General features: G+C 38.0%; 1 pseudogene; it reads right to left on the bottom strand.

Annotated features, from left to right (window-relative positions):
- Positions 1–9,534: 9,534 nt before the first annotated feature.
- Positions 9,535–14,190, bottom strand: LOC131393823 (olfactory receptor 1J4-like; annotated as a pseudogene).
- Positions 14,191–26,669: the final 12,479 nt, after the last annotated feature.

The raw sequence follows: 26,669 nt of genomic DNA, 5'->3' as shown, positions 1-26,669 counted from the left end.
CAATGTCCAGGAGGCACCGGAAGGACCCTGCCCTCTGAGAGGACCAGGACTCCAGGACAACAGCTGGGGCTTGGGGAACACCAGCATATGCCTCGTACGTGAGCGCCCCCCAGTCCAGGACATTAGGACTAAAGACCCCACCACCATGGACAGTGTTAATCCCTTCTGGGACAAACAGTGCCTCACATGTCTGTATCTCTATTACCTCCCTCCAAAGACTGGTTCTTAAAAAGTCCCCACCAAAGAAACCTGGATCCTGCTCTAAGATCATCTTTGCCTCTGTCTCCTCAAAATGTTCTTTCTTTAGGATCTTCCTCACTAAAGCATATTCATTTGAGCAGAATTCAACAATATCTGAGGTTGGCTCTGAGCCACATAGATATAAAATAGGAACACAGGATCCTCGTGACTCTTGAAGGGTCACACACACACACACACACACACACACACAGAGATGGTATACCTAAAGGGGATGGTATTATTACTGTGGTCCCTGGTGGCAGAGGAGAACTAACTTTAGCTTACAGCAAGATTGGAGAAGACTCAGACACGGGAAAAGGCCAAGAGAAGCTTCATTAACTGTAGTTTAAAACCTCATAAGTATTAGTTGACTCTTTAAAAAGTCTAAAAGCCATTCCCCTGAGGTTTGTGGGAGAAACAAAACAGTAAAGAAAGTAATTCTCTCTAAGAGCAGAGGCCTCACTCTGTCACTAGGATTGTTAGGGAGCATAAATCCCTACCAATAATCACAAAGATTTTCATGTCACTTTTCAGAGCACAAAATGCTTTTCAGCATATTACCTAATCTGATTTTCACAACAAGCTGTGAGTTATTCTTGTCATAGGAAAAGAAGTGAGGAGTGGATCAGGAGACCTGAGCGCAGGACTGGACTCTGCTGCTTATGAGCTTGTGGCTTAAGTGAGTTACTGCCCTTAGGGCCTGTTTTTACCATCATTTGCCAGAAGAGGAAACTGAAGCTCAAAGGGGATAAGTGATTTGTCCCTACCAACAAGTGATAACATACGACAGATTGGAAAGAACAAAGACCTAAAGCAACAGCTTCTTCATTATGGGGTGTGTCATTAACATAAAAATAATATCCAAAGGCTGAGATGGGCAGGGTGAGCAGAAAGTAGGACTCATGAGGTTAACGAGATAGGAAACCCATCACTGAAAAATTAACGAGGGTTAGTGTTCTAGAGAAATGACTAAGTGTGTGAATACCAGTCCCAGTAGAATCTATAAAGAGCAAAATGAGGGGGTGATTATGACTCACACATGTGATGTCCCCTGAGCCCCAAATCTGAGGGACAACCTTGAGGCAGCCAAAGAGTCGTAGGTCCCCACATGCCAGTCATAGCCAGTCATCAAGAGTCTCATGAAACGGGTCATGTAGACACATGTTCTAGTTCTTCTGGGTACTTTGACTAGTTAAGAAGAGCAGAGACCTAGAAGTATACAGTGCAGACACCCAAGGACTCCCTGTTTAAAATAATCTCTTCTAATTTTTATCCTAAATCTACTGCTTAAAAGTTTTAAGTCATGCCTCCTACTTCTGATGGAACAGGAAATGGTGCTTTTTATGCCTACGTAATCACTTCCTGGCTAGAGATTTCCATCACATTCTTCTCAGTCTTGCTCTTTTACAGCCTGAAGAGTCCTTGGCAGAGGAATCATTTACCTGAATACTTGTGTTCCCAGAGAACTCCCTCCCCCACTCTATCATGCTGAAGCCTGAAGAAGGGGCTTTTCCCAAAAGAAAAAGGAAGAACTGGAACCAGAGCAAGAATTTCACCATAGCCATGCCCCAGGTACTCTGACAGCAGCTGAGATAGTGGGGTGGGAAGAAGCCAAGGCCACTGCTTTGTACCCTCTAGGGTGCATCATTCACAACGTATTCCTGTATTGGGCAGTACGGTATAAGCCCATCTTTCCACTTCCTGTTTTCCTGTTACAATCTCCCTATCTTGAGTTTTATTTCTTCTGGGTATTTAGGGGGAAAGGTGAAAGGCAAGTCAAAGAAATTAACGTGTATTTTTTTTTCAAATATAGCCCTTTGGGAAGTATAGCCGGTGTGACTCAGCTTTACACTAGGAAATCGTAAGTTTGCTGCTAAGGACCCCACCCCACCCTCTGTAATGCAGAAGTAACACTATGACATGATTTGGTGCTGACTCAGAGAAGGAAGAACCATTGGTCCCAAATGTCTCTGCACCACCTAACTATTGGTTTCTGTGTACAATGTGTTGTACTTGTTTAGCCTTTCTCCATTAACATTTATAGAATGTGTTTTATGCACTTCAGAGAGTCTGGTCCACTCTGCTTTACACAACTGGACAAGTCAAAAGGAAAATGCAAAGACTCATCTCAGCATTAAAAAAAAAAAAAAAAAGACAGTTATTCCACTTATGCAACAACATGGCCAAAAGATAATACACAGAATAAACATCGGCTGAGGGATATGGTAAGTGTATGCAGTCAGTGTGAGCTCAGAAAAATGGTGAGGGACTGTGTCAGTAAAAACTGCATCCAGCTGTAGTAACAAAGAACCAAATACAGTGGCTTAAGCAAAACTAAGACTTCATTCTGTCACATAAAAGAAGTCAAAATATAGAAGGTCCAGAGGGTGGTATTGCAGTTACACAAAATTATCAAGGACCCAGGTCCCTCTAACTTACGAATCAATCATTTTTATTAGGTGGCTTCTACTCTCAAAGTCACAAGACAACTGATAAGATCTGACCATCATATCCATTTTCAAAACTAGGGCGAAAAATATAAGGGTTAAGGGCAAAAGATTACCCCCAGCATTCTGCCCCATTTCAAGGAACCTTCCCAGCAGTCTCACCCAACAACTTTTGTTTAAATCTCATTAGCCAGACTTAGTTACATAACCAAATGTAACTGCAAAGGAGGCTGAGAAATGTAGTCTCTTAGCTGCCCATAGCACCACCTTGAAGAAAACCAGGGTTTATGCCTAGGAAGAATGGAAAAATAGACTGAATGGGCAAAAAAAAAGTGCTGTTACAGCAATATATAATCTGTGTGAAATCAGTGAGCTGGGTTGTGTGATCTCATCTGAGCTCAGTGCAGAGTGGATGTGAAATCGTTGAGATGATGAGAGTGTGTGCTGTTGGTGTGAGCTTACTAGGACAGTGAGAAATATACAGAGCCAGGTGTGAGACTAACAAAGTGGTGTGTGGTATATAATCTGTGTGGGCTCAGTGAGATGGTAAGCGATGTGCACAGCTGGTGTGGATTCAGATAGCTATAGTGTCCATTTGGCCTATACTGTTGAACCTTCACTAAAGCCTTTATACCCATTTTGCAGCTTTTTGAGAACATCAGTCCATAAGAGCTACCCAGCAAGATCAGGGAAAGGTGGACAATACCCCGCTGTCCCATATGGAAGCCAGGCTTACCCCTCTATGTATAAAAGTGGTTTGTAATCAGGACCTGCCTTCATGGAGACAGATGTTACATTTACAGGTACAGGTGGCCCGTCCTGTCAGTTCCAAGCAGACTCCACTTTGCTATTATCCTTCTATGGCCAAGTTTCCTCAGGTTAGCAGGCTTCATACATCACAGCAGGCAGGTTTACACACCTCGACCCAAAGCCGGAACTGGTAACAAATTACCTTGACATGTTGATTGCTTGCCTTATCTCACCCTGGAGGCCTCCAGAGTCCTCCTTCACATCGCCAGAAACACTTCCAATTACTGCCTTGGTTTATCAGGAACTGTTTTCTTGGTGTTCCTATTCTGCTCTCTACGACCTTGGTTGTCTGAGTGATAGATCCTTTGAGTTGTTGCTGCATCCCTCTTAGATTTGCCCCTGCTTATCTCTGTCTCTGTTCCTATAAGATGTGTTTTATTGCCACACAGACTTGGCTTGTGGCCTCTACTGCATCATCCAATACTAACTGTCACTCAAGCAACTCTAGAACACCTATACGTGCCCTCTGTAACAGTGAGTTCTGGAAAAAGAATGCCAAATGCATATTTGACTTCTTGAGTTACACAATGGGAGGAAATCTTTGCTCAAGGTTTCAAAGGACAACAGAGAATTGCAACATAAACTGGGAATAGTGCTTGGTTGTTGATCCAGTGAATGCCAGGTTGATGATGGGAAAGAACAATCGATGTGTCATGGGCTTGCCAAGCACTGTCCCAAATCCTTCCTGAGGTCAGCATTCCCAACCCCACCAAACCCTTCAGCTCAAATAGCAGCTACCAGTGCAGTGTAAACTATGACGTTGTGGAAATCAACTGCTTTAAAAGCCACACCTAAAATTGCCTTATTTTAATTAGAAATGTGGTTGACAACATGCCCTTAAAATCATCATGAACTCTAAGAGATGACATTGACTCATCGACTTATCTGTCATAATCAGTTATAATTTTAGAAATAAGCACAACGTGAACTCTTAAGAACAATGGTCTGAAAGAATTGATATTTGAGAGCCCATCCTATCTTAATTTGCAATGTTTCAATATATTCCCAGAAAATGGTGAGAAATTAATCTTGCGTTCATTTGCCCAAGAAATTACCCATGGTTATATACTCTTAACAAACCTGTGAGACAAAGTGCCAGAGCTTTGCTGGGATCAGATATTGAGTTTTGTTTCCCCAATTAGGATCTTGAAATGGGTTAGTTATGTTGGATGGGAAATTCCCCTTCCTTTAATACTATCCTATTGAGATAAGTTGGGATTTCGTATATATATACATCATATCATACATACAAATCTAGGCTCTGTGGGGAAACTGACCGTTGTCCACCTTTAGAATCAGGAAGAAGCAGTAGAAATTATCCCCCACAAACCCTCTATTAAATATCCTGCATCACAGAAACATGTCTGGTCTTCCTTGGAGAGGTGGACTGATCCCAATTTCAGGACACCACAGGAACTGGATATAAATTTGGAACACTATGTTACAATTTATAAATGCATAGCTAACTCAAAAACTGGAAAGAATAACAATAATTGCCCTTTGATTACAAAATATTTCTTCTGTTCAAGCATTCTTTGAATTCTTATTACATATAAAAACAACTCCATGATCAAAAAGACAATGAGAATTGTGCCAGATGCTAGATGACAATGTGAGATTGTCAACTTCCACAGTCCTCTTGTGTACTTGCCTGCTCAATGAGATTGAATCTCCCTATTGGGTCAGGACTGGTACAGATGAGGTACCCCACAGCCAGGGTGGGAAGCCAGGCAGAAAAATAAAACAAACCTAAGAGTGACAGGTAGGGGCTGGGAATGGGAAAGCCAATAGGGCTCAGAGCCAAATGAAGAGTTAGGAATCAGATATATATCAGGGGTCAAGATTAAGCTCGCAGGTTAAAAACCAAGCCAGCAGTTAGGAACCAGGAAACTCAGGCACCAGAGTCAGGCAGTACAAGTTAAAGGGCCAGAAACCAAGTAAAAAGTGACTACAGCAGATTAAGAGGCATCGTTACAATGGCCTTGATGCTGAGGTACCTGCCGTTTCAGGGAGGAATGCTTTTACCCCAGTTCTGTGGGAGCAATCCAAGATGTTACCATTCTTGGTTGTGCAGGTAGAAAAAGCAGAGGATCCATGTGAAAAAGGATGGAGTCAAATGACAGAGGTACAGTGTTTGGAATCATACTGAAAAACACATCATGGCACCTCTATGCAGTGCCTGATGGAGGTCAGAACTTTTAAGCTAGTAATTAACCACATATGTCGCATGAGGATTTGGGGGTACACTGGCCAGGAATAGCCATTAAGGGTCAGGGAAAAAAATGGAAATGGAGAAATTTCACTTTGACACTTTCCCAACTCCCTGTCAGTTCCATTTTCCTACCTCCTGGCACCCTTCCGTGCTGGTTCTCAAGTACCAAGCAATTCCATGCTGCCCATCTGTGGTCCTAATCCTTCCTTGGAGGCATGGCACTCAGACCTCTCCATTCCTCAAAGTTTTCCGAGTTAAAAAAATACTTTTTTTTTTTTTAATTTGTAGGGCATATCATAGATGCTAAGAGGAAAGCAGGTATATCAAATTAACCTAACTGAGGTATAAATGATGACTATGCCTAGTGCTCCTTAAGGTATTAGAACTTGAAAGGAAGAACTAATTAACACAAAAGAACCTCTAGAGCTCTGTCCCTAGCACTCTAGATGAATAGGAGTTAAAAAAAAAAAATCTGTCTCTCTTTTAAAAAAGTTACTTAAGCATATGACTTAAACTACAGCTTTTTAAAAAATTGTTGGTTTGCCTTCACAATAAAAAAATACTTATTAATCAAGATCCTAAGGACTCTGTTCAAAAACAATAACTGATTCATCTCCCTTTTTAATCAGATATAGTTCTAGGAATAAACACAGACAATCTGAATTTTAATGATTTCTCAAAAATGATACTGAACATATAAAAAAATTCAGACATTTCTGTTTTCTAGGACAAGAGATAAATTTTCTTTTTTTTTTGAGGAAGATCAGCCCTGAGCTAACATCCATGCTAATCCTCCTCTTTTTGCTGAGGAAGACCGGCTCTGAGCTAACATCTATTGCCAATCTTCCTCCTTTTTTTCCCCAAAGCCCAAGCAGATAGTTGTATGTCACAGTTGTACATCCTTCTAGTTGCTGTATGTGGGACGCCGCCTCAGCATGGCCAGAGAAGAGGTGCATTTGTGTGCGCCCGGGATCCGAACCCGGGCCGCCAGTAGCGGAGCGCACGCACTTAACCGCTAAGCCACGGGGCCGGCCCCGGACAAGAGATAAATTATTACTGCACAGTGGAAAGAGCATGAACTCAGTATTGCCTTGGCAAGTGCCTCCTCATCTCTGGTCACAGTCTCCTCACAGAGATAATAATATATACTTTGCAGAGTTCTTGTGAAGATTACAAATAATGCATGTGAAATATCTAGCACAAACCCCGGCGCATTGCAGGTGTTCACTGAATAGTAGCAATTCTTAATATTAGCTCACTTGTCTAAGGACTTTCCAATAATCTTTTACTGTAAACATTTCTACCTAGACAAAAGGAGAGAGCGTATGGCAGGAAGAGCATCAGGGGTAGCAGTAGAAATTCCTCTGTAAGATCCAGGAAACAGGGTAACGACCCCAGCTTTGTCACCAGTGAGCTGTGTATGTCTTTGCAAGACATTTAACTTTTCCGGGCCTCAGATTCCTCATCTGAAAAATGAGAGATCTGAACTACATAATAACTTGGGTCATTTTCAGATCTGGGGGTCTCTGCCACTAACTGATTCCCAGGCAGAGAGAAGGCTGGCAAAAGGTTGTCCCTGCCTGGGGACAGCATATCCCTAGATGATCAGAGGTTTACCCAATGGACCTCTGCAATAAACAAAAATTAAAAAAAGAAAAAAGAATTAATACCTCCCTTCCTATGATGCCACAGTCTTGTTGACCCACTGTGGATGTGCTAATCTATAACGAACATCTCCTTGAACCCCTGAAAGAATGTACCACTGTAATGCTTGAGGTACGTATTTTTGTTTTCAAATGGTATATAACTGCTGAAAATTGCTGTTCTCCAGAGCATATGTTTCCCTTGTGAAGGCTGTGACTCCCAGGCTATAGACCTTATTTTGGTTGAAATAAAACTCTCCTTTCCTTTACTATAGAATTTTTATTGATTATTTGCATGGACACCCTGATAATGAGCAGTCATTCCCTTTTCCACATTATGTTTACTTATATGCCAAATCTTTGAAGACATATTTAGTAATTTCAGAATCTCCAACTCTTCCCACCATTAATGACAAACTAATTGCAGCTCATAAATTTGTTTACAGGTTATTTTCTTCATTATAAGTCTATGTAGACAAAATTATGTGTTTAATAATTACTTAGCTTAGTTATTTTATTTTCACCTTTAGTCTAATTATGGGATTAGTTTGAAATATACTTACATTTATTTCTTTTCTTTTACTCTATTTTGCTTTATTCCTCACTCTCTCCTATTTATTTTTAGTACGTAAAGGAAAATATAGTCAAAACTATATAAATAAATATACTCATCTTCCAATCTTCTCTAACCCACTCCCACCAACTTCCTGTAGACAAGCAATCTCATTAGTTTATGGTTTATTCTGAGTATGTTTCTTTTTTGCTCAAATGGGCAGATACATGCTTATTTTATTTTCCCTTCAGTTTTACACAAAAAGTAGCATGCTATAGATGCTTTTTATGCTTGGGTTTTTTCCATTTACCAATGTATTATGGAAATCCTTGCAAACTGATTCATAGATATCATTGTCATTATTTTTTCACAGCTGCAAAGTACTCAATTGCATTGAAATTCCATAGAGATTCCCTTTGGAGTCCTTGAATGAGATAGGGGTGATTAATGTACTAAATGTCACTGAATTGTATATCTCAAATGATTTCATGTTATGTATATTATACTACAATAAAAAAATTTAAGAGAAAACAAGAATTAATCTCAACATAAATCACAGAAAATAATTATAAAATAATGGTAGTTTATGAGTAATAAGTCAATAGAGGGGTAATGGAACAAAAAATATATATTTAATTAATCAAAAGGGAGAAAGAGAAGACAGAATAAATATGAAACAGACATCTCAAATAGAAAACCTATGGTAATGGAAACTATAAATGCAAATATATTATGATGACATTAGATGTTACTAGATCAAATTCTCCAGAAAGATAACAAATGTTTATTTGCATAAAAAGAGCAAAATTCAACTTTACACTGTTACAGCAGACACTTCACGGATATAAGGACATAGAACAGATAAAAGTAAAGTGATTGAAAAGAAATACAAATAAACACTAACCAAAAGAAAGTTGGTCAATTTATGCTAATGACAGAAGAAGCAAATGAGATGTTAAGCTAGGAGCCATTGCTGGAGATAAAGAGAAATATATTCTAATTATAAATGCAGTAATGTGCTGAAAATGCATAAAAAATGAATCTCTCTCTCTCCTTTTTTTAAAATGCCTTGTTTTGTAGTATGTCCCAATTTCCATAATGTCATTATTCCCATTAGGGTTCATTTAAATCAGGATCATCAAACACGATCAATCAAACATGATGTCATTGAATGTGAAGATGGGAAAAAATTTGCACAATCGGCTTGAAGTCATAGCAGAGAGATTCATTACACCACTACATAAAAGAATCAGTCCACCAGGAGCAGATTGTGATGCTAAATCTGTGTGTGCTAAAAAACATAGTATAAAAAATACATAAGCAAAAACTGACATATTGAAAGGGAGAAAAAGACAAATTCACAATAATAATTGTGTGACATGATTTCCATAAAATGTTGTGCATATCTTACGAGATGATGAACAGGTAGAAAAATTAATAGGGGTAAAGAATATTTAATAATTCAAGTAGCAAACTTGACCTAGTTGACATATTAATGACATATTAATGACTATACATGACAGCAGAATGCATATTCCTTTAAAGTTATACAGAGTGGTCAATCATACAATAATATTAGAAAATACATCTCACTGTGTTCATGACTACAATAAGAGGATTTAGTGATTGTCACTTACAGAAGTTAGCCCTATTGACAAATATTTCTAGTGCCTGTTTTATATCTCTTTTCCTCAAGTTATAGATGAAGGAGCTCAGCATGGGTGTATCTTCTGTATAGATGACTAAAACAATTATTCTTGCCATTGGAGCCCCATGATGAGGAGAAAAAGTAAACACCTGCAATGATCCCATAGTTTACAGACACCACAAAGAGATGGGAGCCACAGGGAGAAAAGGCTTTAACTAGTTTCTTCGTAGAGGGGACTCTCAGGACGGTGGTCCCTATACAGATATATGGACCCAAGATACTAATCAATGGGAAGATGACAAGCATTGCTCCATCAGTGAACAAGATCAGTTCATTGAGGGAAATGTCTGAGCATCTCATTTTCAGAAGCACAAGGAGATCACAGAAGAAGTGGGCATGGTATTGTCAACACAGAAGGACCGTTGGACCAAAAGAAGGGTGTGCAATAGGGCATGTGCACACCTTAAGAACAAGGACTCAACTATCAATGAGCCATACAGACCCTGCCTCATAACAGTTGTGTAGTGGAGTGCGTGACAGGTGGCCACATACCTATCATACGCCATCACTGCAAGGAGATTGTCAAGACAGGCAAAAACTATGGAAAACAACATCCCACATAGGGGATGGATTGCCGTCTAGTCTACATGTTCTTGAGCATCTTTGGAACCATGACAAATGAAAGGGAAATGTCAGAGAAGGCCAAGTGGCTGAGGAAGAAGTACATGGGGGTGTGGAGGCGAGAGTCCAGCCTGATAAACAAGATGATGAGCAGGTTCCCCAGCACCGTGGTCAGGTACATGCCCAGGAACAGGGCAAAGAACAAACCCTGCTGCTCTGGTCGGATGGGGAGCCCAAGGTAGAGGAATTCAGACATTCTGCTCGGGTTCTCAGACCTCTTACTGCTCTTCTATATGCTAGGGATGAAGAAGGCTTGGGAATGTCACAAACCTAGAAAAGATGATCAGGACCATCACATCTCATACTGTAATTCTGAGGGAAAACAAGGAATATATATATATTTGCTGAGGAAGACTGGCCCCGAGCTGACATCCGTGCAAATCTTCCTCTACTTTTATATGTGGGTCTACTTTTATATGTTGCGGAGCAATAGTGTAGGTCCACCCTCGGGATCTGAACCCGTGAACATGGGCCACCAAAGCAGAATGAACCAAAATTAACCACTATACCACAGGGCCAGCCCCTAACAATGAATTTTTAAATACATTGCTATTAATTTCTCACACCCATGGATGCATGCATCTTCCCTCTATCCCAGTCCGGCTCCAGGAAAACATCACACCCAAAAGCAACCAACAAGACGTCTTTGCACAGAAGCAATTGAATGTTCACTGCTTTCTTGAACCATTATTTATTAAACATTGAATCTGAACATGGACCTCTACTAAGGACTGAGGAATGCAGCAGTGAACAGAAAGACAAGGTCCCTGCCCTCTGTGAGTGTAGATCTTGATGAGCATAGAGGGATGATTCACTACACCAAATCAGAGCCAAATCATAATTCAATGTGGCAGAAATAGTAGAATAGCCTCTGCAAACTGGTATCAGTCGTTTCTGGCTTACAGTAATGTGAGACTCCAGTGCTGTGGCCGCATTGTTGGAGCATTGTCACACTTTTCCTGTGAACCTGGCTGGGTCCCAGTGACCTAGAGCTGTAAACTCAGAGTCATTTTAGAAATGAGTGGTCATTTAAAACTGTTTGATGCCAGAAAACTCCCAAGCCAGAGTAGTCCACATACTATCTTTCACAAGAATAGTGGACTTTTTGGTGAGCATTTGGGTACTAGGCTAAGGACTTTACTTACATTTCCTCTTTAAATCCAGACATCAACCTCTCATTCCCAGATTTTTAAAAAATCTATTGAGCTGCCTAAGAATTAATGTTCTTCCCCCTATAGTAGCTCTTAGGAAATAGAAACACAAATGATATAAATTCTATATATATACAAAGTATATATACCTACTACCATTTTCTGTAGGTTAAAAATTATAACAAATTGACTAATTTATGCAGTTCTACCTAATACTACTGTGTGATCAGAGACCACCCTCTCAGCCACTACCCATGGAAACTTCCCTCATCATTGGTTAGGAGCACCAGACAACCTGTGTTGCTTTAGGGTTGCAAAGAAGCCAGTGTAGTTCAAAATGTTTTTGGTTCTCTGCTAGATTGTTCCCATAATTGATATTGATCTATTTTCCAATTGCAAACAGACTCTCACAGTCCGTTATCATTTATTCAAAAATAAATATTTATTGAGGGCCTGTAAGTTTCATGAGGTAAGTGTAAATACCTCCATTTTATAGACTGAAAGCTGAGGCCAAGGAGTTAAGTGATTTCCCAAGGACTCTCAGATATTGGTGGCGGTTCTGCACTCTAACTTCACAAAGCATGATGCTAATTTGTCTTTACCTGGAACATTAAGTGAAGAGTTGAAACTCTGAGTACTCAGTCACTCTCAGGTATATGAAAATCATAGCAGATCCTTTTTAGAAACAGGGAGTTGCTTGGAGCTTTGGGTATCTCAGTCAATGGTGCTCCAGAGGAAGGGCAGTGAAGGAAATATTTGAGTCATGGGGGAAAATGAGAAGCCCCCAAACATACATACAAATCACCCCCCCAACACACACACACACACACACACACACACACACACAGACACTACCGATTTGAGGACTCCAGTCACCTGTGACCAGTTCCCAGCCTAACGGAAGGAGAGACAGTATGTGCTTCAGCTCATAAACACTCATATACATACATACAAGTCATAAATAACACACAAAGTGAGACATACACAACACACTACGATGTACCACTCACCCACAAATGCACTCACAATGCACATCAACACGCCTGCCACAGGACACACCCGGTAAACATGCAACTCACCACATATACATAACTCATCACTGTACAAACACATGGTCAAACACACACACGGCCACACACAATGCAAAAACCTCACAAGAAACTCGCACAAACACACATGCACACTCAGCCACACACTCACTACAAGCAGCACTCACACTCCTGTTTCTGAGAAGCGTGCTTTGGCCCCTTCTGTCCCACACCCTTCCCGGGAAGGCAGCCAGTGTGAGGCAGTTAAGCCTGTTCACACAGGCAGTCATTAAACCACCAACAACCCATGCATGTGGTAACATACACATGGTAACATACACACAGACAAAAGCAAGAAATACACATTCCTGCTCTCACACATGAGTGTGCCACCCACAAACACAGCTGACACATACACCAGCACCCTGGTCAGCAGAGGTTTGAGCCCTCTCTGACTTCAGTTCCTTGGTGAGGTCAGGCGTTTTCTTCTCCAGCAGTGGAGATAATAATCTCTTTCTTGATGCTGGGCCCTCATTCACTCAGTTGTGACACCCACCCAGTGTGGGAAATGTCCCTGTCATAACAACAGAGGGTAAGCATTTATTATCACAGGCATGAAACAGAAGTCCCTTAATCACACATTAAGAGATTGACAACTTGGTGTATATGCACTAAAATGGAGCCCAGATTGGGTCGAAGTCAGCAAAAGAATCAGGCTGTGAGTCGCATACATAGTAGACACACACACACACAACTATCAAACAACATGAACAGAAGCATACACAATGCATGCAGACACACACCCATGAACACAAAATCACACAAACCCACAAACACACAGGCAGATCCATCACCAAGTGCAGATTTCCAGCTCCCTCTGACCTGTTCTCATTGTTGTTGCGCTCAGACACCTTCTGCTCCAGGGTGTTGCCCAAAACCTCAGCTTCTCTTCAGGAGACTCAGTATCCAGACAAGCAGAAGATATCTGTGGCCTCTCCACTTCTACAGATTCATATTCTTTAACCAGCTCCAGAGAAATGAATAAAAAAATAACAGTTTAATTACCAGCAAGAGAACTGAAACAACATCCCCAAGGTTTTGGCTAAAAAGATTTATTTTAAATGTTATTTTGAAATGATCTCAGACTTAAAGTTGCAAAAATGATACAAAAAAATTCCTACCTAGGCTTCACCCAGATTTCTCTAATGGTTAACATTTTAGTCTGTTTACTTATATATGTACGTATATTTCAGGCATAGATTTTTGGCATGTCTACCACACGGCACATTATCAGAAGGCATATAGTGTCAATTTTTCCAATTACTGGTGATTTTATCCTTGGTCAATTGGTTAAGGTGGTACCTGCCAGGTTCTCTACTGTAAAGTTACTATTTAACCTTTGTGATTAACAAGAATCATTTTGGTAGATATTTTTAGACTATATAACCATAATTTTTTTCCTTTTGAAATCTCATTCACTATATTTAGCATCCATTTGTGATTCTTATATGACTAAATTATTGCAAACGTCATGGCCAAAGGATGAGTTTCTAATTCTCTCATTTCTTCTATGTTTATCAGTTGTGTTGGCTTGTAAGAAGAACTTTCCACCAGCTTCCACTTGTTTGATTTTTTATTAATTTATTCATATTATTATGGACTCATGGATTCTTGTTTATTTGAGTCATAATCCATTTCTGGTCTTGTTCATTTTGAAGCTCACATTCTTCCAGATTTGGCCAGTGGCAGCCCCTTCAAGCCGGCTCTGTGTCCCCATGGTCTGTTGAGCACTTTTTATTTTCAGGCTCAGAAAAATTTTCTTGGATAATCTTATATCCTGGCCCCAGCTTGGAATAAGCCATTTTGCTATGTAATCTTGGTCCTTTTTAGAGGAGAATGGTAAAGAGCAAATTTGGCATTGAATGTGTTCATTTCTTTCAAGCCCTCTAAATGATCTCAGAGGATACAGCCAGGAATTATATATAAAAGAAACACTAGTAGTAGAAACTAGAAACTAATAAAGTAAGGGTATGCTTACCATAGGAGGGGGTCAGGAGTGGAACAGAAAGAATGGGGGATGGGAACAGTACAGATGTTGATATATAATATATAAATTTCAATCTATTTATAGATTTTTAAACCATGAGCTCAATTTGATATCTCCAATTCTAGTTTGACACCACAGAGTATTTTTTTTTTTAACCTCTACTTTCCCATGTACATGACACCTTTCCCCTGATAAGGAAATTTTTAATAAATATATTAAAGTATATGCTGTGGGCCTTTTGTTCCAAACTTGATTTGGCCTGAATTTTATTTGAACCAAAGAAGCCTGACTTACGGCCTGTCAAACATACATAGTACATGTGCTTTAATCAAGTAAAGAATGTACTTTTTAATGATTAGAATAAATGTCTCCCTTTCTATGATGCCAGGGGTCATGTTAACCTACTGTGTACATGTTAATTGTAAAGAACACCTCCTTGAACACTTGAAAGAATGTACTCGGGTCATGCTTGATGTATGTATCTTTGTTTTCAAAAGGTATATAACCATCCTGAAAATTTCTCTTTTCCTGAGTGCTTTCCTCCCTTGCAAAGGATGTAACTCCAGGGCAATAGTCCTCAGTTTGGCTCAAATAAAACATTTTTCTTTGCTTTGCTATAGAATGATTATTGATTATTTGCATCGACATTTCTCAGTGAGACAGACAGACCACCTGGAGCCTTCTTAGAACCAGCACTTGGTACCAGCACAGGCCCATGGTGCCCTTTCAGCTTCACAGCACTATTCAGATGTTTTGGTGAGTTCTCCTGAAATCTGGACTTCCTTATTTGAGTTGACAGTCCTGACTTTTATTTGAGCTGCTTCCAGACATAAGATTTAATATCTTAAGGGTGCACCGGTAGTTTTCCTAGGTAAAGGGAACCTAGGGGGAAATTTGGAGTGAACTGGGCTGGCTGAACTTTCAATTTGGCTTTAAAAATTAGAGAAGATTTATGCTTATAAAGTCTGAACAAATTCACTGACAGCAAAATGAGAGGCTGAACTCATTCAGCTCCAAAGGAAAAGGACACTTGTTCCTTCCAGTTGTAAGGCATTCTCAGGCAACTGAGAATCTAGTGGAAGTTTCTGAGGTCAATCCCCACAATGTGCAGTGGTCCCATAGGGAACTCCTTTATGAGCATTCACATTAAGTAATTGATGACTCTTCCAGGGACACCCATGTAAGGATCGGTCATCCAGTGTTCTGAGCCCTTAGAGTAGATTTAGATGGCTGGCAGGAGAAACTGAGACATGTAAGATAATGTTCATAGCCTTTTAGGAAGTGACACTCACATGCAGCACACTTTTGACCCACTACACTGCCCTTAGGAATTGTTCAGACTTTATATTAAAATGAAACTAAAAGAAAATGGGAAACTGCACTTCTAAAGCCGACAAGCTCCTGGACGGACAACCACCCACTGGAGCACCAGATGGTCTTATGTACAATATGTACAGAGCCTTTACTTGGAAGTAGTTAACAAAATGTGAAAATTTAATAAAAGATAATTTAGCTCTTAGATGGCCAATGGGGAAACCCTACTCTAAGTCTTCTTTGGCAGAAATGCCTTTTTCGGGTACTCCAGCTGGCTACAGGTATAAGAAATATGAGGAGAATAGCTGTATATGGCTCAATCTTTCGATCAAGACAATCTGGGTTAATTTAAAATTACAGTGGCTTCTTTGGGACTCCCTTGAGCTTCCAGAAGTTGTCTTTTTGTACACCAGATTTGATAACCTTGGAGCAGACAGATTAAATGCATCTTTAATCTCTAAAGAGTCAAGTGTGCCACCTTCCAGCACACCTACTCAGAAACTAATTGTTCTGGAAGTTGTAAATATTTACAAATAACGTCAAAATCTTACTAAGGTGGCTTCATATCCTGAGAGCTTGGCTTGGTAATCGGTAGGCTGGGGGCTACAAAATGTGGTCGGAAAAATTGTGGGTTGCATCCCACTTACAGTCAGATTTGGTTAGACAGAAATGTGAGTTGAACTGTATTTGCGGCTAAGGTCCTAACAAACTGCCACCAGCCTCAGGGAAATTACTTTGGCCATTAGAAGGAACATTCCATTTATATAACATCATTTAAGAATTGCACTTAAAAACAAAGGCTTAAAAATTCCAAAAATAGCCTTATTGAAAGTTTCATAGCAAAAGCTAATAAAAGATTAAGTTATAAGAAGTGCCTAAAATAAAAGACTATACAAACGTCTCTTAAGTTAATGGTTTTACAGACACCCCCATGTCCATCTGTGAAGGAGGGGTTCGTATGAGAACCTCCCAGAGCTAACAAGACTCTGAGAGATTTTCTGGGAAACTGCTCAGTTATTCTCTTACACAGTCAGGGAGGAAACTAAAATTAAATTTAATAGAGTTGTTTAATACTACCAGAAATGTTTACTGTTTGTCCAGGCTGAAACTTGACAAAATATTTGAAAGGATTTAGCAACTTATGATCAGAAATTGGCCAAATTGGAAGCTAATATTCAGATCCTGATAGGAATTTTTATAGGCCTTCTTCGCTAAGTTAAAATAAAACTATGTACCCAGAGGGAAAGCAACAAATTAGGGATGACATAGTTAGATAGGTAGATCAAGCTATGATGTCATTTACGTTACAGCTCAATTTCTGAGGAATTGAGAGAAACTGTCCTTATCTTACAAATCTTTGCAAAACTGGAAATGCAGCTCTAGAAGCAAGTCACACTCCAACCATTCCCTTTCACCAATCCCAAACCCTCTCCTATTTATCTCAAAAAGATCATAACCTCTCTGGGAACTGTTATCTAGACCATCACCAATTCACAAGCAGAAAATTTTAGTTTATTCTATCTGCCAGGAACATAGTTTGCATCCAACTATTCTTTTATAAATTAGTGAGTTTTGTATTGTACCTGATTCACAGCAAAAATTTAAGAAAAACAATTTAAGGTCTCTGCTTGCTTCTGTCTATGTATCTATGTAACTCTGTACATGTGTGTTATATATTTGTGATATTTTTCAACCTCCACGTGATATAATTTCTAAAATGGTTCTATTCAATTGGCTTAGAGTAAGTGCTTACATAAGTTCTTTCTATATGTAATATAAACTAACCCAAATATTTTTCAGGTTAACATAATATAAAATAATCCTTGGTAAATGAAAGCTTATTTAAGTTTGTTGATTTGATTGAAATAAAAATGTCTTAAGAATTATCAGCATTGCATATGATGCAGACATGCAACCTTCATTCATGTTTATTAGTCAAATAAGCTCATGTTATCTCTGTTACAAAATTTGTCAGCAAAAATAATAACTTAGAATGATAGCTGATTTTGTCTAGTGTTTCATGAAGTTTTTGTAGGAAATCTAAACACAAATATTGGGAACAAATAAACTAATTACATGTAATTAAGATAAATGTTTTTGAGTGAATCTTTTAATAATAATTATATGTTATAGTATATGCACTTAAACATGACTTTTTAAACTTTTAATAACTTGAAAACTTAGAGTTTTGCTAAATTAAGTAAAATGATATAAATTTATTAAGTATCTAGGTCATTTCCACATGAGATAAAATATTAGACATTAATTATTAAACATTGATTTATCTACATTTGCCTACTTATTACAGAGAAACTAGAAAAATACTTGGGTTTACTAATTGACGTGTTTTGTGCCACCCTGAAAAATTTTCTGAGAGAGAGCAGGTGTTTCCAGATAATATGTATAAGCCTAGGTAATTAATGTAAAGAATAAGGGTAACATCTCTGTATTCAAGGAAAGTAAGATGTATATTTTCAGTAAAAAGGTATAAGGAATGGAGATATTTTTGTTTGTTTGTTTTGTTAAGAGAGCTAAATTTGTCCTAAAGTACTAGGAAGGCTGGAAAACATGGGACAAATTCTGAATGTAAAATAGAAATTTATAGAATGTTTGTGGAAGAGAAACCCTGAGGAAAGAGTTTTGTGCATGGTCAAGTTGGCTAAGATTGAAATGAATTTAATTAAGTAAATGATTTCAATATCAAGGGTAAGCTGGTGCAAAAATAAGAATTTTGATTTATTTCTCTTACAAGGATAATTTTCTTTGATATTTAGTCTGCTCCTGATAAAGAAACTGTGAAAGATTTTTTTCTTTACCTTTGAGTAGTCTACCAAAACAGCAGGAATTTTATTTTTTATCAAAATTAATTTCCTGTGTTGTTTTTATCAGGTCTTTAATCACAAGAGCTAAGGTTTTTCTTACAACTATTTAAATTTCTGTATTTGCCTGAAAACCTTTAACTGTCACCATGGTTAAACAGATAACTAAGCATTGTTTCACGATGACCTATGACTCTATTTGACCAAGTGTTCTAAAATCTTTAGATATTTTTGACAAACTGCCCAAAATTCAAATTCAAAATGAAGCCTTTTGGGGCCAGCTTGGTGGCATGGTGGTTAAGTTCGGTGCACTCTGCTTCACTGGCCTGGGGTTCACGGGTTCAGATCCCAGGCATGGACCTATACCATTCATCAAGCCATGCTGTGGTGGCAACCCTCATACAAAATAGAGGAAGATGGGCACAGATGTTAGCTAAGGGCCACTCTTCCTCAAGCAAAAAGAGGAAGATTGGCAACAGGTGTTAGCTCAGGGCCAATCTTCTTCAAACACACAAAAAAATAATAAAATGAAATAAAGCATTTCTTTTGACCTAAAAGTAACTGAGAGGGCTGGCCAGGTGGTGTAGCAGTTAATTTTGTGCATTCCACTTTAGTGTCCCAGGGTTTACTGGTTCAGATCCTGGTTGCAGACCTACTCTCCACTCATCAAGCCATGCTGAGGTGGCATCCCACATAGAAGAACTAGAGGGACCTAGAACTAGGATATACAGCTATGTACTGGGGCTTTGGGGAGAAAAAAGAAAAATAGGAAGATTGGCCACAGATGTTAGCTGAGGGCCAATCTTCCTCAACACACACACAAAAACAACAAGAACAAAATAATAAAGAAATAAAACAAAGTGAGAATTTCAGCGAACCCCTGGGACTTTTCAAATAATTTGTTTTCACTTCCTATAAAGAGGGAGATATTAAATTATGGGGCATGTTAAATTGTATGGAAAGCATTGTAAAATAAATGATGATAAACCTCCTTAAGTTATATAGTTTGGATAAATGTTATTAATATAAGAGTTTTACAACATACCTAAAATTTTTTATCTCTCTTGGTTATCAGTGATAATTCTAGTTATTATTCTAAAATTTCATGTCACAGAAATAACCAAATTTCCTTGTCAATTGCATTATAATGTTAAGTCCTTTGTCATCTATAGCTATTGTTTTTTGTGTGTGTGTATGTGAGGAAGATAGGCCCTGAGCTAACATCTGCCAATCCTCCTCTTTTTGCTGAGGAAGACTGGCCCTGGGCTAACATCCATGCCCATCTTCCTCCACTTTATATGGGTCACCGCCACAGCATGGCTTGCCAATGGGTACTGTGGGAGATCAAGATTTGGCCACCCTGAAATCTATCTCTTTACCTTGGTTGTTTTTTTCAGGGACATTTGACTTTTCTCACTAACTGTCTAAAGAATTTGACATGGTGGCTCTTTTTTAGAACAGATTTATCATGACTGTTATAAAGATAATGGAGGGTAAATGTTATAATAGGAAAGGCACCAACAAGCCCTTCTTATCAGAAGTTTTGTCTCTCTGGCCATATTTTTTGGATGACCCTGTGAGGAGTTGCCAGACAATCATTTACATTTATAAGGGAAATCTCTATTTGTAAAGGTATCTCTTTTTCTGTATTGGGAAGAGGGGGGATGAGCTTATTTTTAGAGACTTATTAATGTGGAAGGTGAGGCCTTGGGACTGTATAATAAACTTTATTCTTGTTTATTGTGCTTTAGTGGTAATCTCCTGTAACTGACTCCCCCAACCCCCAAAATCCTCCTTTCTCATTGGCTGAACATAGTATTTAAGATGAGAATTTCTGTTATTGTGTTGAGAAATGCAGTGTCCCTGCTTTCTCCCATGTATACAGGTTATTAAATTTGGTATTATTTTCTCCTGCTAACCTGTCTTGTTAATTATTTGGCCAGCCATAAAAACCTTAAGGAAAAGGGCAAAGGGAGATTTCTCCCTCTTCCCCCGACAGTTTTGGCGAGCCAGCCAGGAGCCACACTGGCTGGCAAGTTGCCTCCTCTGGCTGGAAGACCTGCCTTCTCCCTGGACTACTGCAGATGATGAGATACGGGAACGCCTGACGAAAGCTGGCAAAAAGGTAAGACTTCTTACCATGTCAGCCTCCTGGAATCTCTATCTGCGGAGTCCAGCGAAAGGATATGGTGAGAATTTTTTTCTCTTTCTAAATTTAGATTGGCAAGAAAAAATATTTGGGAAACTAGTTTCTTGTGCTTTTAGTGACTCTTGGTTTAAATTTAGTAAAATACTCTTGGTTTTGATCTTGATCCCTTTTCCTCCCAGAGGTAGTCTCTGTTTTTCTCTTTTGTCTGTGTCTTTCGTCATAAGAAAAAAATACCATAGGGTAAGACACAGGCATGGGCCCTATAAGCCTGCTGTCCGGGCCGGCCCCACAGACTGGTGAGTTTGCGGGTCTCACCAGACCGGCGTCTACAAACTTTGCTGTGGGTTAATATGCATATGAAGTGAAGGTCATTGCCAAGGGCATCTTGGAAGCCAAAAAGGCCGCAAATTTGGTGGGCACGGGTCGAGCAGTTAAGAGCCATTAGGGCGCTCGCCACTTTCAGAAGACTCCCGTGACAAAATAAGTTGGGTCACGGAATGGGGTAAATGACACAGGTCCCCCGCCAACTGCAAGAAAATGTCCGTGCAACAACGAGGTACTCTGTAAAGCACACAGTCCCCAACCCCGCGGCACCTCCCCCTCTAGGTATTATTCTGGCTCCAAGAGACCTAAGGCGTGGCTAAAGCTGTCATTGTGCACATAAAAAAAAAAAAAAAAAAGATGAGGTTTTTCCTTCTGTCTTGTTCTGTGTCCTGAGAAAACTTGGCTTTGTGACAAATGAAAATATTCTCCTTGGTCTCCACCATACAGAAGGTGCATTTACCGGGGTGCACCTTGGTGGCCAGTCGAGTAGACTGGGGTTCCGAACTGTCTCTTTGTCCAGCTGTGCCAAGCTCTCGGGGGAATTTGTCATAAAGGGCGCAGTCCGTAAGGGCTTTTGTCGTCTTAACCTCCGTTGCTTGTTAGTGCTAAAAAATCCCATTCCAATATCGCCTGCCCGGTGTCACAGATTAGCGGGTCTGTGACTGGAGGCGTCCCACACTATTGTGAGAGACCGGAGACACCGTTTTCACTACACCATCCTTACCACCTGTGCAACGAAGGTCTTTACTTTTTCTGAATATCTTTGGGAGTGAATTCTGTAGATCACGGGGGCTACATCATCTGCGCCCTCACCAGGGACGTCTCTTGCGTCCATGGTAGATTTATTCTAAGCGTGGAAAGTTACCTCCGGGTCTTTCCTTAAAAAGGCTTATTGGTTCGAGTCACTATTAGAATAAATATACAAATGAAGATCCTACTCGTCAATGGCCAGACGACGGATCCTTTGAATTAGAAAAACTTCTAAATTGGGGGAAAAAAAAAATTTTTTTTTTGAGAACTCTCACATAGTTGTTTAATTGGTACCTAAGAAAAAAGGCCAAAAAAAAAAAAAAAAAAGGAAGGGAAAAATTTGACTAGCCTTAAGACCTTGACTCAGGTTACAATTAAATTGAGAACATATAAAAGTGTACATGTTGATAAGATTATAAAAGTTAGAATGTTTGAGCTAATTTTATATAGAGGTTATATCAACTTTGCCTGAGTATGTTTTAAAATGTCTGACTGGGAATGCTTCCCTGGTCCAAAATTAAAAGACCAAGACCTACTGATAAAAATTTTAATGATAACTATGTCTAAAGGTATAAGAGGTGATGAAATTTACATAAAATTTTATAAGAAAAAACTGATGTTATTTCTATTACAGAACTGGTTAACAAAAATAATAATTTAAATGATGGCTAATTTTATCTGATGTCTTATAAAGTCTTATAGGCAATCTAAATAATTATTGAAAATAAGTAACTAAATAGTTGTAAAAAAGATGAATGTTGGGTAAACTTTAAACAATAATTATGTGTTATGGTGGTTACAGCTTCCAAACTCTTTTTGATGACTTTTAGAGTTTTGCTAAATTTTATAAAATATGAAAAAAATTCTCTGAGTATCATCATTTCCAAATAACATAAGATATTAGACATTAATTGCTAAATATACATTTGTCTACTTTTGGCTTTTCATTACAGGAAAACTAAAAGGTGTTTTGGGTCTATTGGCAAACATGTGTTTTATTAAAAGATTGTACTATAAAGTAACATATTTCTAGAAGTTATAAAGTGTTCATAAATTTTCCAATCCACAGAATGCTAATATAAAAAAAAAATTTATAACTGCTTACTTAGTTTTTACTTAGAAGTCAAAGTCTATAAGGGTTAAAATTTCTAATTAATATATGTGATTGAAGCTACTAAATATTAAAAAAAAATGTCTGTGTACAGAAAAAGTAAGATGTATAAAAAAGGTACAAAAATTGGAAATATTTTGTTTGATTGATTAAAAAAGATAAATTTGTCCTCAAGTACTAGAAGAGAAAAAAAAAGACATGGGACAAATTCTAAATGTAAAAAGAAAGTTATAAAAGGTTTGGGGAAGAAGAATTCTGAAAAAAGAGTTTTTACATGGTCAAGTTGGCTAAAATTAAAATAAATTTAATTAAGTAAATGAGTTTTAATATCAAAAATAAGCTGGTACAAAATTATAATTTAGTTTTATTTCTCTTAAAAAGATGATTTTCTTAAACTTGATAAAAAAGTTATTTTCTTTACCTTTGAATAAGTCTACCAAAAAAAAAAAACAAAATAAAAACTGTTAAAATAATTTCCTGTGTTCAAAAGACTGAGGTCTCTCTATTAAGGCTTTTTAGACTGTTAATGCTCTGTTTGCTTTGACTTTTTATATTTCTGACAATCTCCCCAAAATTCATATCTTAAATAAAGTCTTTTTTTTTTACTTTTTTTCTTTGAGAATTTTCAAAGGGCCCTGAAACTTCTCAAAGAAATTTGCTCTCTTCCTATAAGGAAGAAGACAAAGAAACTTACTCTCTACCTATAAAGAAAAAGATACTAAACTTATTAGACTTATTCAATATGTTAAATTACATAAAAAACATTGTGAGACAAGTAATGATAAGCCTGCTTAGGTGATATTTTGTGGGTTAATGTTAATGATATAGGCGTTTTAAAATTATATAACATTACTAAAATGCTGATCTGTCCTGATTATCAGTCATAATTCTGGTTATTATTATTTTAAAGTGTTGTATGTCACAAAATTAACCAAATTTCTCTGTCAGTTGCCATTTTGAGGTCTTGTTGTTTACAGATTTATTTCTTTGCTCTAATGCTTTTACAAAATGTTTCAACTTCAAAAAATTCATAGAAAGGTCTCTGACATTTACACTGGAGTACAGGTTTCTGACAAACTTTCTGATCATAAAACTGAACTTAGTAAAAAATTACAGAAATCTGATAGAGAAACTGACTTCATGAAGCTGCTAACAAAAAGACTGGGATCGAGAATAGATTACACAAGACTGAATAAACTGATAAAGATGATTATAATTTTTATGATTTTTCATTTAAAATATTGCTGAATTTTTAATGTTTTGTTTTTTTCAGATTTAAAGAAAACTTTTTCTTGTTTCTCCTGCACTAGCTATGACTTATAACAATTTAGTAAATGATATTTTTATAAGTACAATGAAAATATATATCTTTTTCTCTCTACCTGATCCCTCCAAGATTTAAAAACTCTTAATAAGTGAATACTGTTGTTTTCACGACAATATAGTTATTTACATAAGTTCAATAAAAATCTGTTCTCCTTATAACAGGACACAATTAAAAACGCTGGTTATATTACCAAGGTTGTGACTAAAACATCATATTTGCGATATAACCATACAGCTTTTGAAAAATGAAAATTAGACTTTATAGAATAAAGCCACGTAAAAATATTGGCCTGGTACCTTATGTTCCAAGCAACACTTACCAAGATATGTAAAGAATGTCACTTATCTGGCAGGTACAAAGAACCTCGAAATATTTTGGGGAAACCTCAGAAGAAAAAAATTCACCCAAATCTATAAATATTACAGGCGAAGTCTGATGACAAAATCCTTGGCTTGGCTTTCCTGGCCTAGAGAGGCCTTTAAAGTTAAATCTGAGATTCCTTATAAAAAGTTCCAACAAAACAGATTTAAAAAAACCTATGTGATCAATTGCTATTCTTGCTGTACTTATGTAAATAATTGGGACAACTATATTAAAACTAGACATTTTACAAACTAGTTAGTTTTAATTTGGCTATCTTTGATAAAAATGAGGGTGATTTTAGAAAAAAAATTATATTTCAATAAAAACTATAGTATACATTTGCGGATATTAGATCCTAGTTTTGTTAATTGTCTTTTAAGGTTTTTTGTTTTATATCTGTTGACGGGACTAGATCCTGATTTCTTCTAGTCTCCTGAAATATCTGGCTACAGATGTCCAAACTAACGTTTTTGATTTTTTTTCCATCATTTTCATTTAAAATCACTGAAAACTGAACCTGCTTTTTTTTTCCTAAAGCCTTACAAACTGAAGTTGATAGACTCGATATAAACTTAAGAGATGACTTGATGACACCATCAGAGACATTTTAAACTACAAAAGATACTTTGCCGCTGACATCTAAAAATCTTCTTAACTGGCTGTTCTCTTATCTCAAACTCGTTTCTAATTTGCTCCAACCATTAACCTTGTTTTTCTTTTGTTTACATAAAAATGCTTCTATTAAATTCTTGATTGCTTGCTTCCATAATATAGGCGTAACCTTGAGAGCCCACCTACATCACCACCTTCCAAAATAAACTTAATTGAACTGATCTATTATCAAGACAAAAAAATATATTCAGTGAGATGAAACAGCCTACCAACTCAGCTTCTGGACTATGAAACTTCTTTAAGTTTCAAAAGGACTGTGAAACTTTTAGTTTCAAAGGCGGGACTGTGGGAGATCAAGGTTTGGCCACCCTGAAATCTGTCTCTTTACCTTGGTTGTTTTCTCTAGGGACATTTGACCTCTCCCACTAACTGCCTAAAGAATTTGACATGGTGGCTCCTTCCTAGAACAGATTTATCATGACTGCTATAAAGATAACGTAGGGTAAATGTTATAATAGGAAAGGCACCAACAAGCCCCTCTTATCAAAAGTTCTGTCTCTCTGGCCACATTCTCTGGATGACCCTGCAAGGAGTTGCCAGACAATCATTTACATTTATAAGGGAAATCTCCATTTGTAAAGGTATCTCCCTCTCTGTATTGGGAAGAGGGGGGATGAGCTCATTTCTAGAGACTTATCAATGTGGAAGGTGAGGCCTTGGGACTGCATAATAAACCTTACTCTTGTTTACTGTGCTTTAGTGGTAATCTCCTGTAACTGATTCCCCCAACCCCCAAAATCCTCCTTTGTCATTGGCTGAACATAGTATTTAAGACGAGAATTTCTGCTATTGTGTTGAGAAACGCAGTGTCCCTGCTTTCTCCCATGTATACATGTTATTAAACTTGGTATTATTTTCTCCTGCTAACCTGTCTTGTTAATTATTTGGCCAGCCATAAAAACCTTAAGGAAAAGGGCAGAGGGAGATTCTCCCTCTTCCCTCGACAGTTTGTTGGTGCGTGCCTGGGATCCAAACCAGCGAACACCGGGCCGCCACAGCGTAGCACCAGCACTTAACTGCTTGTGCCACCGGGCCAGCACCGATACTTATTTTTACCCTGATGATTTTGCAAAATGTTTCATCTTCAGATTCATGGCAAGATTCGCTTACTCTAGAAATCAGGTTTCTGATGAGCTTTCATATCATAAAATTGAACTAGGTAAGAAATTGCAGAACTCTAATGGACAAACCATTGGCTTCATAAAACTGCTAACAAAAGATCAAGATCAAATATTAATAACATAGGACTACATAAACCAAGGAGAATGCTCTAATGTTTTGTTTTTCCATGTTTAAAGAAATCTTTTCTCTTAAGACATCAATAATTTGGTAATACATGCCTTTGTAAACAAAGATGAAATATTTATTTTTCTCCCTTCC

The sequence above is a fragment of the Diceros bicornis genome, chromosome 28 (assembly GCF_020826845.1).
Source record: "Diceros bicornis minor isolate mBicDic1 chromosome 28, mDicBic1.mat.cur, whole genome shotgun sequence".
Classification (NCBI taxonomy): Eukaryota; Metazoa; Chordata; class Mammalia; order Perissodactyla; family Rhinocerotidae; genus Diceros; species Diceros bicornis.
Note: the sequence above shows the minus strand (reverse complement) of the source record. Positions and strands in the feature narration are given on the sequence as shown.